The following is a 17,332-nucleotide window of genomic DNA, read 5'->3' as shown; positions in this document are numbered from 1 at the left end:
TCATCCGGGTAGGAGGGCCCAACTGGGGCCTGGACATCTAACTTCACATCCTGGACTCTAACCAGTTTCATTAGTTTGCGTTCTATTGCTAGGATAAATATAAGCAACTGGGGAGGAAAGAGTTATATTGGCCGTACTTCAATGGCACACTCATTCTTTGGGGAAGTCAGGGAAGGAACTCAAGGCAGAAACGGAAGTAGAGACCATAGAAGAATGCAGCTCACTGCCTTCTTGCTCTCCATGGCTTGCCCAGCCTGCTTTTTTCTACCACCCAGGACCCCATGCTCAATGGTGACACTTCCCCCATCAATTGATAATAATAATAACAATAAATAACAACAACAACAATAACGATAATAATAATGATAAAGATAATAATAATAATAATAATAACCTCACAGGTTTGCCTGCAGGTCATTTACTTGGGGGCATTTTCTCAGTTAAGAGTTCCTCTTCCTAGGGGCTAGAGAGATAGCTCAGGAGTTAAGAGGACTGGCTGTTCTTCCAGAGGATCTGAGTTCAGTTCCCGGTAACCACGTGGTGGCTCACAACCATCTGATGCCCTCTTCTGGTGTGTCTGAGGACAGTGACAGTGTAGCTTATGTCAAATTGATGACAGATAGACAAACAAACAAACAAAACAAAACCTAACCACTGTGACCCATCCTGCTGCCCTAGCTCCCTGGCAGGGCTGACCCCACAGGGTGACCTCTGTGGAGGCAGATGGAACAGGCTGCCATCTTACTAGAACACACTCAAGTTCAGGTTTACTATTTCCTAACTGTGAGATTGCAGGCAAGCTGGAGCTGGTTCGTCTCTTTGAGCCTTGCTTTTTCAATAGACATGATAAAGCTTGAATACGTTCAAAACCCAACTTCAACACCAAATTCTGGTCCTGAGAGGCCGTCTTTCAAAGAATGGCTTTTTCTCTCCCTCTTTCCTTGCTTCCCCCTTCTTACCTGCTCCTTGCGGGAGTCTTCACAGATATCAGCAAAAAGCAAGGACTGTGTTGTCCCATAGAAGTAAACAAGCATCTGCCATGTTTGCTCTTGGCACATCTGATCAAATGAATAAATGACATAAAGCACCAAGCCATCATACTTCCCCAATGACAGCAACAGTGTGAAGGGATGGTGACAGCCCCACACTGCTTCTTCATGTCCCGCGCAGAAGCGCTCAGTTCCCTTCTGCTTATACTTCATTGGCCTGCATTTCCAGACTAGGACTGAGTTCAGAGGGTGCTTCCAAGTGGGAGGACCGGGACATCTTAACCCATAGCCACAGTTTATGTGATTTTCTCAACTACCAATGTTTTCATGGTTCCTGACCTTTCTGACACCAAGAAAGATAATAGAGGGGCTGGAGAGATGGTTCAGTGGTTAAGAGAGCCTGCTGCATTTGCAGACACAAGTTCAGTTCCTAGCACCCATATTGGGATGCTCACGACCTCCTGTAGGTGTAACTCCAGGGGAGCTAGGTCTTATGGCCCTCACAGGTCACACCACATTCACATCCCATGCATCTTTTGAATGTGAAGTTTGCTTATTTTAACAGAGTCTCATATAGTCTTTAAGCAGGCCTCAGGCTGCCTAGGTAACCCAGGCTGGCCTTGAGCTCTTAATCCTCTGCCTCTACCTCCTAAGTGTTGGAATTATAGGCCAGGCCATGCTGCTTACATCTGAAAATTCACCAGTGTGTGTGTGTGTGTGTGTGTGTGTGTGTGTGTGTGTGTGTGTGTGTGTGTGTGTGTTATGTGTATGTGGTGTGTGTATGTGAGTATATGTGTGTGTGTATGTATGAGTGTGTGTGTATGTGTGTTTGTGTGGTGTGTATGTGGTATGTGTGTGGTATGTGTGTGATGTGTGTATGTGTGAGTATATGTGTGTGTATGCATGAGTGTATGTGTGTGTGTGTGTGTGTGTGTGTGTGTGTGTGAGAGAGAGAGAGAGAGAGAGAGAGAGAGAGAGAGAGAGAGAGAGAGGAGGCGGCGGCGGCGTAGAAGAAAGCTGAGGCAGGAGATAGACATACAAACCACAACCCGGCAGACTTAGTGTCTGTCCAGGGCTGCTTGACCGGTCTGCAGATCACCATATTTTCACCATGTCAGCACAAGGCAGAAGGAAAGGAGCTCCCGGATCGACCTTCATAAGGTGACCTAGTCATTCCCCGGGACTCTGTCCTCTGTGTGTTGTAGACCGAGTTTTAACACGAGTAGGGTACACTCTGTCCATTGCAGTAATCCTGGTTAATTAAAATGGATTCAGTTGGATAGATTATAATTGAAAAACTCAAAATAACAGCACTTAAGTGAGATGTTTCCTACTCACATGCAAAAAGACGGGCGATAAAGAGGCAGCCCAGGCCTGGGAATGCTATCCCAGAAGCTCAGAACCTAGGCTCCCCTCTCGTTCTCCTGCACCATCTCTAGGGTACAGCTTCTAACTATAAAGTTGCTTCATGTTCTGCAGTGGCTTCCATTGGACCCAGTCATCACAACCACACTCTAGGCAACAGGGGAAAAAAAAAACTGAAGACAAAGAAAAGGTGCTCCCCACTGAGCCAGCTCCCATCACACTACATCCCCAGAAGCCTTACAGAGTGCACCAACTCCACCTTACTGGACAGATAGTTGTGTGGCTTAGCCAAGTACAGAGAGGGATAATCATGTGACTATGCTCAGGCCTGCATAGTTTTCACCCATGGTATAAAATCTGTCCATATAGAAATAAATTATTATTCTGTTATTAGAGAAAAGGTGTGTCTTTTCTGCTTTCGTTTTTTGTTTCAGACAGGGTTTCCCTGTGTGGCCCTGGTTACCCTGGAACTTGATCTGTAGATCAGGCTGGCCTTGAACTTTGAGATCTGCCTTCCTCTGCCTCCTGACCATGCTGGGATTAAAGGGATGTGCCACCACCTCCCAGGGTGAAAATATATGTCTTAGTTACTCTTCTATTGCTGGGAGAAGTCACCCTGACCAAAGCAATTCATACAAGGAGGCGTTCGATTGAGGGCTTGTTTACAGTTTGAGAGATTTAGTTCATGACCATCTTGGCAGGAAGCAGACAGGCAAGGAAGCAGACAGGCAAGGAACCAGAGCAGTAGTGAGAGCTTTGCATCTGATCTGCAGTTCATCAGGCAGGCAGGCAGGCAGGCAGGCAGGCAGACAGAGAGAGAGAGAGAGAGAGAGAGAGAGAGAGAGAGAGAGAGAGAGAGAGAGAGAGAGAGACAGAGAGAGAGAGAGAGAGACAGAGACAGAGAGAGACAGAGACAGAGACAGAGACAGAGAGAGAGACAGAGACAGAGACAGAGACACCAGGCCTAGTTTGAACATTTGAAATCTCAAAGTCCATCCCCAGCAACATACTTCCTCCAACAAGGCCATCCCTCCCAATCCTTCTCAAACAGTTCTACTCCTGAAGTGACTAAGCCTTCAAATACACAAAGGGGTCTATGGAGGCCATTCTCATTCAAACCAGTACATGGGGATTGAAACTGCCATAGACAACAAGCAGGCTTGGCCAGAAGTCTACCATCCTGATGAAACAGGCACCTGACTTTCCCTGGGCCCGATCTCAGCTTGTCACAACCTCCAACCTCCCTTAGTACTTGACTGACAACTATCAGCCTCTAGTCATCACTGGTTCAATGCTACGTTTTGCTTTCTTTTTTAAAAAATATTTATTTGGGACCAGACAGATGGTTCTATGATTGTTGCTCTTGCAAAGGATTGGGCTTTGTTTTTCAGCACCCACATGTTGATTCACAAACATTTATATTCCAGTCCCAGGAGATCTGATGCCCTCTTCTGACCTCTGTGGGCAACAGTGGTTTATACGTACCTGCAGAGGCCACAGGAAGGGAATCAGTGTTGTTGTATCTCTGGAAATGGAGCTACAGATGTTCATAAGGCATCATGTGGGTGCTGGGGACAAAACCTGGGTCCTCTGCAAGAGCAGCCAGTGCCCTTAACCACCAACCGAGCCACCTTGCCAGTCCTTAGATTTTGTTTTCTAATCTTTCCAAAAGACTTAGTGAGAAATTCATGTTTCAAGAGTAAAAGGCATTGGCTCAGTTGACAAGGTTCTTGCTGGGAAAGCCTAAGGACCTGAGTCCTAGCCTTGGCACCCAGGTAAAAATACAAAAACCCAGGGGCTCAGCGCCAGGAAGATGGTGGCAGGAAGATCCTGGGGTGGAACAGCCAGCCTCACTGAAGTGCGGAGTTCCAGGTTACTGAGAGACCTGTATCAGAAACCAAGGTGAAGAGCAACTGAGGCTGGCGCTCTATGTCAACCTCTCATTTCCATGCATGCATGTGCATCTACACACATGTTTACGTGCATGTATGCACAGAGATTTTGTTTATAAAGCCAGCCTATTTGTATGGAGAAGGGAACTACGTCCTTAGCTGTGTGAAGAGCAGCCGTATTGGAAAATCCAACTTCTCCAGAGCTCACCACACAGGCTTAGCCTGAGTCTGTTGGGTAGGTTTCTCCCAGGAAGTCAGGGCCCTCAGTCTGGCTGGCTGTACACAGCCCAGCCCTCTTTCTGGGAGGAGGCCAGCCAGGGTCATTCCACCACACCTCCCCTTTATTTGGAAGGATCTTGCCCTTCTTTATATTTAGGGCTTAATTTGAACAAGTTCAAAACCGCCTTACAGAGTTCAAAATCATTATGACAGGCCAAAACGCAGTGAAATAGCACACCACTGCCAGTTAATTATGAAAAATCCCTTAATAGCCGACATTATTATAAATTATATACCCATTATGACAAGAACAATTGAACTCTGTTTTTCTTACCCAGCATTGGAGCCCCAAACAATACAGTCTTGTTGGGGAGCATGACCTGGGTGTACTTTGAGGCAAGTTGGCAGTTTCCGAGGGGTACCTTTGATGACCACAGAGACTGTGGACCTCTGAGGATGCTCTGCTTCTGAGAGACGTGAGGCAGTGGACTGGCCAGTCTAAGAACCAACCTCCTGTCAGACCCACCATCTTCCCCACTGCTGCGGCTACAAGGCCTTCCCTTACAAGGCCTCCCAACTACCTCGACCCTGGTCCTCACTCTTCTCCCTCCCTATTCCCAGCTAAAGAAGCCCTCTAGGCAGCCTCCCTGACTGATCCTCCCGTCAGCTGTGCACCCTGAACTCCCTTGTTGTTTGGCATGTATCTGGAATTCCGTCCAGACCACGGTGTGAGACAGAGAGCGTAGGTCCGCCCTTAGCTCAGAGATGTCACCATGAGCTGGCCTCAGGGGTGTGTTCCTGCGGTCCTGACCCTTTGGGCAGCAGAGGCAGAAAGAGTCAAGAGAGTTCGAGGGGAGCCTCCACCACAAAGCCAGACCCTGTCTCAGAAAATGAAAGAATAAAAAAATAAAAGGGCCACTGAGCCCAAGAATCTCCTGGGGACATGTGTGAAAAGCATTGGCTGTGGCTAACCCAGGTAAGGCTGACTCAGCAGGTCTGAGATGGCTCTGGACTCTGAAGGTTTCTTACACCCAGGACTTCAGGTATGGGTAGGGGACAACACCAAGCCTCAAAGAAACTACTGACACAGAGTCCCTTAAATTAGCTTCCCAGTTATGCAGAATGTTCCCTGTCTCCTCTATACCAGGGTTCAAGAAGGCTCTGACTGTGACACCCAGGATAGATCCAGGGTCCTATCTTCCCTCCCTCCTTCCCTTCCCTCTTTCCCTTCCTTCCTTCCAACTGGCTCTCATACCTTGGACTTATTGTGTAACCTAGAGTGGCCTTGAACTACTGACCTTCTACTTCTTGAGTGCTAGGATTACAGTGGTTTGCCACCTCATTTCTTTGGTGCTGGAGAATTGAACTCATGGCTTCATGTAGGTTAGGTAGGCACTCTACACCCCCAGCCTGAAGGACTGTGTTTAAGAAAAAGAATACAAGGCTGTGGAAAGCTAAAGAGATGGATTAGTGGTTAAGAAGAGTGGCAGCTCTTCTAGAGGACCCAGGTTCAGATCTCTGCATGCACATGGTAGTTTACAACTGTCGGTTACTCCAGTCTCAGGGCCTCAGACACGCATATGGTACACAGACATACATGCAGCAAGCACCTATGTACATCAATGACCAGTGTGGCATGATAACCCTGAGGGTGCAGTGGTGACATGACTATCTTGGCAGTGACCAACAGCTCTCTAGATTTAGGGCTCCCTCAACAAGAGAGAAACCCTGTCTGGTACTGGAAACCTAGCTAACTTCTTAGTGCTAGTGAAGTCAGTTATTGCAAGAGAATGTACAACTACTAGTTTACCAAATCAGCCTGATGCAATCTGGCTTCTCTTGCCCTCTCTGGAATTGCTCTGCTTGGCCTCAAACTCTCTGTAGCAATCTGGTCTAATCATCTGGCTCCTTCTCATTCTCTGGCTCATTCTGTCTTCACCTGTGTCTAGCTTGTTCTCTCTCCATCCTGTCTCTGCAAAACTGTCCCAGTAAAACTGCTTCCTCCCCTGTCCCCCACACACTTTCTTTTTCTCCCTCTCTCTGCACTGCTCCCTTAAGTAGCTTCCCTTTCCTCTCTCTTCTGAGAGTTGGGCAGATCCTGTTCTGTCAAATCCTTCTCTGGTTCATCACTTTGTCTGCCCCTCAATTAGACATCACTTTCAAACATAGGTGCTTCCTTCTGCAAACTAACGTTACCTATGTTGTTTGGAATTGAAGCTGTATAATAAGGGCTTGTCTGTATTCCAGCCAGATGGATTAAAGGTGTGTAGTAAGGACTGAGCCACACCACAAATTAGAATCAGGTTTTATTCAGTACTTGACACAATCTTGGGGTTCACAGTGTGATTAAATATCCTGAAACACTGGGGTGGTGGTTATTTAGCCAATGATTTCCAAAACACCCAGGTGATTGGGGAACCAAGTCACCCAAAGTCCAGCACCCGAGTGTAATAAGAGCTGAATGTTATATTTCCTGTGCCTTCCATGCCCAACTTTTGACTCTTTCTCACGAGGGACCTGAACTGACCGCTTGTGGACCTGACCCACTAGATCATTATCTCTTTTTTTTTTCCTTTTTCTTTTTTTCGGAGCTGGGGATCGAACCCAGGGCCTTGTGCATGCTAGGCAAGCGCTCTACCACTGAGCTAAATCCCCAACCCTCATCATCTCTTCTTTGGTGGAGACTACTCAATCATGTTACCAGAGTTAATGAACTCTGCAGCCTTAGTGATGGCCTGGCTGTGGCATGGTAGGTAAGTGCCGGACTAGAATCCAGCCTTGGTCTTCATGGATGCAAAGCCAAAGAATTTATCCCCGAATTCAGCTGTTCTTTTGCCTGTTTTTTGTTTTTTCAAGACACGTTTTCTCTGTGTAGCCCTGCCTGTCCTAGAACTTATTCTGTAGACCAGGCTGGCCTCGAACTCACAGCTGGAATCAGAGGCGTGTGCCACTACCTCCTGGCTGAACCTAGCTGTTCTTAAGACAAACCCCTGGTTAGTAAATACAAACCGTACTTGGGACAAGGGTCCAGGTCAGGGGCTACTTACCCACTAGGCACTGTGTCTGCAGTCCCTGTCACCCACACTCCTTTACAGAATTTTTTAGCTTTTTTTTTTTTTAATTCAAAAGAAACAAGGGTTAGGGATGCAGCTCAATGGTTAGAATGCCAGCCAAAGGACCCGTGTTGGATCTCTAGAATCCTATAAGGTACGGTTGGTACCGTATAGGCACAGGGGTCTGTAATCCCAGTTATTGCAGAGGGCAGAGCTGGAGGAGCAGACTTATCAGCCTAGCTCCAGGCCCACTGGGGCTACACTGTGATAAAAGTAAATAGACACCAACAGCTCTAGCCTGGATGTGGTTCTTATGTCAATACATTTGTGAAATGTGTTTTAAATTATTTATGAAAGCACCTCTCCAAAGATGGAGGCATCCAGGGTCTGCAGGGGTCATAAGTCTCTTTGTATGCAGCACCAGGCTCTGGAGGATGTGGGTGACTCTGTCCTCTGTCCCTTCCCTGAAGATGGCTTGTGCCAGACGGAGCGAGGACAGGGTGTGTTTCTGATAGACTTCTGCACATCAGGCTCTGGAGCAAGCAAAAGCATGAAGCCAGCCCTGGCCTGGCTGGAAAGGAAGACATACACACAGGAAGTCCCAAGCAAGGCGAGACAGGATGTACCGCCCCACTGTCGTCAGCTCTTACCTCTGTCTCTGCTTGGTCTTGTCATTTCATTTGTCATTTGAGTCATGTCCTGCTTTGCAGGTCAACGGACCGTTTCAGAGATTAGAATACTTTAATAAACAACTCTCTTGTTGATTTTCTTCCTTTCTGCAACCACTGTTAATAATTTAGACAGCAAATTTGTCATTCCTGAGCATTTGGTTTAACTGTTTCTAAGGATTCTGCTTGGGGAAGGCACGTCAGAGGGGACTGACAGGTGTCTACCTGGGACTCTCTGCCGGGGTGGAGGAAGCAGTGAGGAATGTGGCTTTCGTCCTGAATAGAACCATCTAGATTTTGTGTGAGGAGCAAGTGTTAGTGATTTACTGTTGGATGGCTTTGGGGAAAGGCACCTATCGCCAAACTTTATATCCTAAGTTTTATCCCTGGGATCCACACTGGAGAAAGAACCAGCTCCTGCAAGTTGCGTTCTGACCTCCACACTTGCTCCAGGGTACATGTTGCCATCCAAAATTAATTAATTAATTAATTAGAAATTAGATCTAAATAAAAATAGCAAAGTTGGAAGCAGTGGAGGATGCCGCCTATAATCCCAGCACTTGCGAGGCTGAAGCAGGAGGATGGTAAGTTTGAGACCGACCTGTGGTATGAAGTGAGACTGTTATTTCAAAACACAACAACACAGTACAGACAAACCAAATAACAAGCAATTGAACAAAACACCAAACGGTTCTGTGTTGAAGAGTGAATCCATCCATCTTTACCAGATCTATCCCCAGACAGGGTCACACATGGTAGCCTGGGACAGCCTGGGAATCACAGTAATCCTCCTATCTTGTGACAAGCAGGTCCCACCAATGCCTGGCTTTAATTGTACATATTCCCAGTTTTGTGCGCCTGTAAACCTTCTTTTTTTTTTCCTATTCTTTTTTTTGGAGCTGGGGACCGAACCCAGGGCCTTGCGCTTGCTAGGCAAGCGCTCTACCACTGAACTAAATCCCCAACCCTAAACCTTCTTTTTAACTGAGGTAAGCTGGCTGTAGTGGCACATGCCTCTAGTCCTAGCACCCCAAGAAGCAGAGACAGGGGTATCAAAAGTTCAAGCCATCCTCAGCTACTCAGTGAGTTAATGGCCAGCCTGGGTTACATTAAATTCTGTTTCAAAAATGAAACAAAAAATGAATGTGAACTGTCATGTAGTGGACTAGCTATGCTGCTTGAAGGCAGAGACCTTGCCTAGCATCGAGAGACACGGCTTCAGTCCCCGGTACTGCAGGGATGGGCCTGCGGCACGATGCCCATTGTGGTCAAACCGTTAGGTTTCTTATTTTATTTTATTTTTACATCTTTAATGATTTGTGGCTGGGTGGTGGTGGTGAGCACCTTTGATTCCAGCCCTTGGGAAGCAGAGGTGGGCAAATCTCTGAGTTCAAGGCCAGCCTGGTCTACAGATTGAGTTCCAGGACAGCCTTGTGTTCCATGTGTTCTTTAGTGAGTCTCTTCGTGCGTTCTGACCCGCCTGACTCAAAACTCCTACCATGGCCAAGTCAGCCACTCTACCAAGAGAGATGGCCTGCCCCAGAGTCTGAGTTACACAGGCTGAGAAACCCTGTCTTGAAGAAAACAAAACACACAGAGCCCGTCTTTTCTTATAAAATAATAGTTATGGGTGAGACTTGGCACTTGTCAGAAGTAGCACACGACAGCTCCTTTGCCAGTGCATCTGTATGAGGTGCATGCGGGCTGAGAGGGAGGGCGGATAGGCATACGCCTTGCACAGACCAGAGGCCAAGTTGGCTGACTCTTAGAAATTCAATCTGCCTCCCTTCTCCCAACATTACTGAGCGTCCCCAGGGCGCTAGGATAGGGGTGTGGCAGGTTATCTCAAGTTCTGAGGAAGAGGGGGTCAATGCCAGAGTCCTGCAAGGAAGGGAGGTTTGGGGTTCAGACAGAAAGGCACATGGCCCCCACAGCGCAGCCTGTGGTATCAGAGAGCGTGTGGAAGCTCTTTGAGGTCAGGAGCCACAGAGGGAAGGGGAGAGAATGCAGGTGAGACATCTAGCATTTTCCCTCTACCGCCTGGGGTATCTGCATTAGGTTTTTGTTTGTTTGGTTTTGTTTTTTTAAAAAATTTATAAATGTAAGTACATCGTATCTGTCTTCAGACATGGCAGAAGAGGGCCTCAGATCCCCATTACAGATGGTTGTGAGCCACCCCGAGGTTGCTGGGATTGAACTCAGGACCTCTAGAAGAGCAGTCAGTGCTCTTAACTTCTGAGCCATCTCTGCAGGCCTGGATTAGTTTTAATGTCAATGTGGAATATGTTGTAAATAAATATCTATATAACAGAAGAGGGAGAGAGTTGAGGGAGGACAGTAGGGAGTGGAACAATTAAATGTCATTATGAAATGTATGGAAATATCAAGAAATTACAAGTTTAAATATATTATCTTTTTCATATATTTATATATGTATATATTAAAGAAAACTATATCATGTAAAAACACATTTCCTGGTGCTGGGGATCTAGCTCAGTTGGTAAAGTGTGGCCTAGCAAGTGAGAAGTCCTGGGTTTGATTCTGAGCACCTTATCAATCTGCTGTGGTATATTCCTATAATCCAAACATGTGGAAGGTGGAAGCAGGAGGTTCAGGAACCCAAGGTAATTCTTGGTCATACAACAAGTTCAAGGCCAGCTTGGGCTCCATAAGACTATTTTATTTTATTTTATTTTTTTTATTATTATAAGAGTCACAGAGTCACGTTTGTGGCTGAGAGATGAGATTCTTTTTTTTTTTTTTTTTTTTCCTTTCGGAGCTAGGGACCGAACCCAGGGCCTTGCGCTTGCTAGGCAAGCACTCTACCACTGAGCTAAATCCCCAACCCTCATAAGACTGTTTTAAGGAAAGAGAAATTATTTCTCCAACACCTATGAGTCAAGTCACCTGTTCAGGAAAAAACCCTAGGTCCACAAGGCCCTAACCTGGCCTCAGTGCAGTTGTGTGAACTCTTAGATAAGCCTGGGGATCCCACTAGACAGCAGTTACCTCAGCCTCCACATGTCCCCTCCTGACTCAGCGCAGACAGTGGTACAGACACCATCCTTTCCTGGGAGCACCCTAGGGGCAGAACAGTGACACCTCCAACTGCTCAGTCACGTGATCTCAGTCCCATTTCTCTAGGACCTGGGAGCAGGTACTAGGGGTCCTGAAGCTCACTTATCAGCTTGTTAAACAGGCGGGTGTTCCTTGTGTTCTTTAGTGAGTCTCTTCGTGCGTTCTGACCCGCCTGACTTAGAACTCCTACCATGGCCAAGTCAGCCACTCTACCGAGAGAGATGGCCTGCCCCAGAGTCTGAGTCTTCAGCATTGCCACTATTTAGTGGTCTCACCTGGTAACGACTGGTTCCATTCTCACCTCACTGATATGGTTCACTGACTCCTCACTCCATGTCAGATACTGTGTTTATCTGTGTGCATATGTGCATGTAAATGTGTGTGCATGTATGTTGAAGCCTGAGTTCAGCCTTGAATGCTTGAGTGTCCTTTCTCAGGCACTGTCTTGTTTTGGAGATGACCAAGGAACCCTAGGGCTTCACCTGGCTCTGTCTCCCCATTGCTAGGATGACAAGCATGTGCCACTATGTCCATGTTTTAACATTTTATTCATTTTAATTGTGTGTTTGTGTGTATGTCTTTTATGTGGGTATACGGAGATTCCTGGATAGGTCACAGACACTGGATCCCCTGGAGGTGGAGTTAGAAGTGGTTGTGAGCGGTTTGATGTGAGTGTTAGGAGCTGAACTCAGGTCCTCCGGAAGAGCAGTGACCCATCTTTCCAGCTGCCCTGCCTGACTTTTTTAGTGTGAGTTTTGGGAACTGAACTCAGGTCCTCATGTTTGTAAGGTAAGCATTTTCCAAACTGAGCCCCCTCTCTCTCTCAGAGACACTGAACTATTTTCCAAATAGCCTTCTAATGCCACAACCATTTAAAACTTAGATCATTACAAACTAGAAGTGGTAGAACAAGCCTGTATGCCTAGTGCTGGGGAGGTAGAGGCAGGAGGATTGCAAGTTTCAGGACAACCTGGGTTAACTACTGAGTTCCAGGCCAATTTGGGCTTTGTAGCAAGACCATTTCTCAGATAGAGGATAAAAAGGGGCAGGAAAAGAACAGATTATTACAGAGTGCAGAAGACGCATCTGGGAGGTCGCTCAGCTGTAGCACCTCAGAAGCACCAGGCCCTAGATTCATTCTCCATCATCATAACTATCGACCAGCTACAAAACGCCCTCCAAACAGGAGGAAGAGGAGGAGAAGAAAGAGGGAGAGGAGGTGGAGGAGTGAGGGAGGACTCAGGCGGTCTATCTGAGGTGGACAAATGGGGTGCCCGTCTATGTCGGTCACCTGGGCCTGTGGTCCAGGCTCTTAACCATTAGTCATTCCGGCTTGAAGCTGTCTCCTGTGCAGGTGACCTGGGTGGCTAGAATAATACCAGCAATTGGTTCAGGAGTGCTATGGAAATGTCCCCCTTCGTTTAGACACACAACCCAGAGGAATCATCCTTTCTGTGAGACAAAGCAAAGAAATGAGGCAAACCCAGAGAGGGTGAGGTTAGATAGTGATCAGCCCGGGGTCATTTGGGGTGAGAATACATACAGACAGAGACTTTCTGATGCACGAGTCACCCTACGTCTTTCTAAGAAGTGATACACATAACCAATGTCACACCTTCGTAGATGTTGTTAACTACAATGGAACTGAGTGCTAGTGCTGGAGCAATGGTTCAGGGCTTGCTCTGTTTGCAGGGAACCTGCTTCAGCCCCCAGCACCCACATAGCAGCCTAAAACCACTTGAAACTCCAGTTCCAGGGGATCTGACACCCTCTCTGGCCTTTAGGGTACCAAGTACATACATGATACACAGACATACATGCAGGCAAACACTAAGTGAATAAGTACATTTGATCTCCAGCACTACATAACAGGACACAGTGTTGCACTATCATTGTCGTAGTCGCCATCATCATCATCATTGTCATCGTCATCGTCATCCTCCTCCTCCTCCTCCTCCTCCTCCTCATCATCATCATCATCATCACAGCCTGCAGGCCAGAAGAGGGCATCGGATCCCATTACAGATAGTTGTGAGCCACCACGTGGTTGCTGGGAATTGAACTCAGGACCTCTGGAAGAGCAGACAGTGCTCTTAACTGCTGAGCCATCTCTCCAGCCCCGCAGTGTTGCACTCTTGAAGATCCAGAACTTATGAGGTAAGGGAGGAGAACCAGAAGTTCAAAGTCACCCTTGAAGATATATCCAGTTAGAGGCCAGCCTGGGTTACATGAGACTGTACCTCCAAAACTATAAATAAATGCAAAACGACATGCATTTCATCTTCAAATGTTACTAATGTTACTGCCCACTCTTAAACACGTGACAGCAGAGGCTTGATATGTGAGTCTCAGCCCTCTTCTGCTTCCTTTTCTCCATTGCTTCCACCCTGGTCCAAACCTCTTCTGACTCTGCTAGCCAGGCTCCTGCCCCTGCCTGGTCAGCAGGCCATTCTCTACATCCACTTAGGTGGAACCTAGTGAAACAGAAAGCCAGCCTGGGCTAAGTGGCCTAGCATAGTGGCAGAACGCTTGTCCTATCATGCACACAGCCCAGGGTTTGATCCTGCAAATCAACCATAAAAAACTAGAAAGCAGGTTCTGCCTCCCTTGCTCACAACCTTCATGGCTTCCAACCAACTTAGAACACAAGCCAAAGACCCAACAGTGGCCTGCATGAGCCCACATCTGCCCCCAGTGTTTCTCTAACTTCTTTACCTCTGTGAAACCTTGGAATGCTCTAAGCACATGCATCCCAGGCATGGTTCTGCCCCAGGGCTCTTGTGCTTCCTGATACTCATTCCTGCAGCTTTTTTTTTTCCTTTTTTTTTTTTTTTCCAGATCTGGGGACCGAACCCAGGGCCTTGCGCTCGCTAGGCAAGTGCTCTACCGCTGAGCTAAACTCCCAACCCCATTCCTGCAGCTTTTTGCAAGCAGGCGGTGTGATAGAAAGCCCCCCTACCCCAACTACCACCACGACTTCAATGTCACCACCAAGACCTCCACCCAATTATGTCCCTGAATAAAATGCCATTCCCATACTCCAATGTCACATTCCCTTGGTATATGCTCCCCTATCACCTCCAACCCCCTCCAATACCTCTCTTTCCTCTTTGTTTTTCTTTGACCTTGGAGTCTTATTTTCAGTGTGCTGTGCACCCTGCTCCTTTGGTTGTGGTCTGCCTCTTTTCCACTAGATTCCATGAACTCTGGAATTGCTGGACTTGGTTTATTGTAGGTTCCCTAACTCTGTCTGGGAGGAGGGATGGGTACTCAGCAGGAGTTCAATAAATACCAATAAACGCAGAGCTCCCTTAGAGTATATGAGCATCCCCAACTCCACAAGGGAGAGTCTGTAGCGTGTATCAGAATTTCAGAAGGGCTGTCTATCACTTTCAGGTGTGTCCTAACTTTTCCACTCGGGTTTCTGTTGGCCAAATATGTTTGCCTTCCAAAGCGGTAGACAACATCCGTTAGTCGTTTGGTCCTAGAGTTGGTTATAACATTTGAATGTATAATTGTTCTCACAGAGCTAACAGGCAGTGGGTTCTGATGAATCTTTTCGTCAATCCATTCAGTCATGGCAAGAGGTGGCTAGGCTTTCTGTGTAACTTCTTTCTTTATAAACCATGCTCCCTAGATCCCGATCCCTCCCACCATTCAGAAGCAAGCTCTAGCCTCAGTGACTTCTGCTGTTTCACACCTCGTTCCTTACTAGTTAACATGGAAACTTCCCAAGAGCAAAAGACCAACTTTTTTTTCCCCTGTAGAACCAGGTGCTCTCTAAGGAGATGCACACTCACTCACCTGGTCTCAACTCTGCCACCTACTGGCCATATGAGCAGAAACAAAATAGTGTAACTTGTGTTTCCCTGAACTTTAAAGAAGAGTCTAGGAACAAGACCTTCCTTGTGTTGTTGGGAGGGTTGGAGAAGATGCTGTCTAAGAGAGTTTGACTGGGGAGGGTGGGGAGGGGGGGTCAGTGAAGTGGGAGTTTTAACTCAGGCACACCACAGACACCGAGTGTTCTGGTGCCAGGAGACGTGAGGCAAGCACCGTCTGAGACAGGAGGGTGTCCGGTGGTCTTGTTCTGATTCACGCTGATGTGGGTGGCCTAGCCTGGCTACTTCCCACCTCTGCCCTTATAGACCTTTGTTTCAAGGGGAAGAACAAGGAATTGTGCTGTTGCAAGTGGGGCGGTGCTGAAATGAGGAGTCATGGGGTGCTCTGGGGAGAGAGAGGAAGAAGGAGGGACAGGTGTAAAGCTAAGGGGTCACTCACTTCTTCCTGGGTGACTTCCTGCAACTGCAGGACCTTGAGGATGGGATTTGGCCTTCCTCCTTTCTCCTCGTTTCCCTATATCCCAGGGAATCCCAGCCTGGCAGTTTAGCAGAGTGGTCAGAGCGGTCTGTCACTCTGCAGGTCTGTGCAGCTGGACAACACCACACACACCCTCTAGTGGTTACAAGGTGTGCCAAGCACTGGGCTGGATGGGTCTGAGAAGGAGCAGTCTTTCAGCTTCTTCTTCTTCTTCTTTTTTTTTTTTTTTTCTTTTTTTTTCCGGAGCTGGGGACTGAACCCAGGGCCTTGCGCATGCTAGGCAAGCGCTCTACCGTTGAGCCAAATCCCCAACCCCCTGAGCTAAATCCCCAACCCCATCCTTCAGCTTCTTCTAGGGCTTCTGGTCATTCAGCTTTGGCAGTTGCCCCAGCATGGTCGCTACCCCCATTTACAGTGGACAACCCACACTTGCCCAGTTGGAGAAGTACCATAGTAGCATCAGTCCGGGTCGGTCTCAGGCTTTCCAGGCTCTGGCTGTAGTGCAGGGGGCATTCTTCCTAGGCTACATCCTACTCCATGATGAGCCTGGGCCAAGAGGCTAAATTTTGCTTAAGTTAGCAGCCCTTTTAATTATTCCTTTATTTATTGGTTTAGTGTGTGTTTGTGGTATATGTGTTGTGGGTGGACATATGTGTGTGAGGCCAGAGGTTGACACTGTCTGCTTGACTACTCTCCACCGTCCTTCCTCCTTCCTTCCTTTATTTCCCAGACAAGATCTATCGCTGAACCTAGAGCTCATCCTCTGCCAGCCTGGCTGGTCAGAGAGCTCCAGGAACCTGCCTCTGTCTACCCCCAACTCCTCAGTTCTGGGCTTTCAGGCCAGCACTGCTGTGCCTGGCTTTTTTTCTACACATGAACTACTGGACATCTAATTAAGGTTGTCATGGGGAACACTTTAGTGGTAAGCCATCTTTCCAGCCCCTAGCTTATGGTAGCAGGCTTCTTGAGGTCCTGTTTTAGTCTCTCCTAGCCTTGTATACCTCAGGGAGAGATGCTTGTGCTCAGAGTAAAGGAGCAGGAGAGACAGAAAGTCTCAACTCATACACCTCTCCAAGTGTAGTGATGTGGGAACACTTCTCTAAGTATCCTTCTCTCCCACAAGGGAGGCCTTGCAGATAGTCTACAGGCAGGAACCCCTCTTTCAGGAGTCTTGGCATGTTTGCCACTCATACTTCTTTATAGCTGGGTTCGAGTCCCACCCTGACCACTAATAACAAACCCGTGCAGGCTATTGTATCTACTCTATATACTGACGGTTGCCACCTTCATCTCCAGAGCCTTGTAGTGAGGAGTGGTGGCCTCCTACAGAATGTCCATCCATAGAAGCAGTACCGTGCACCACATTTTGGAAACTACTACTGTAAAAGGTATGTTGTGACAACACCAGGGTACACGCCTCTTCCTGCTGTTGGGGGTTGAGAGCACATGGCTCTCTGGTTTTGGTTCTCCCAATAGGTTTCAATGGCAAATTAAATGAGCAAGTTTCTGTGCCTCAGTTTCCTCATCTGTACACAGAGAAAATAAAACTGATGAACTGTTTAGGCTTGAAACTGACACTGCCATGGTAAATAGCTCAAAGCATCTGCTCTTATTGTAACCCAGAGGTGAGGCAACAAGTTATCTTTGTAAAAGGAAACATAATTGCTTTATCTTTGTATTTATTATTTTATTTTGGGAGACTTTTGGAGACAGGGTCTTATGCGGGTCCAGGCTGGCTTCCAGGTCAACGT

This window comes from Rattus norvegicus, chromosome 8 (assembly GCF_036323735.1).
Source record: "Rattus norvegicus strain BN/NHsdMcwi chromosome 8, GRCr8, whole genome shotgun sequence".
NCBI classification, from domain to species: Eukaryota; Metazoa; Chordata; class Mammalia; order Rodentia; family Muridae; genus Rattus; species Rattus norvegicus.
This window is presented reverse-complemented; position numbering follows the sequence as displayed.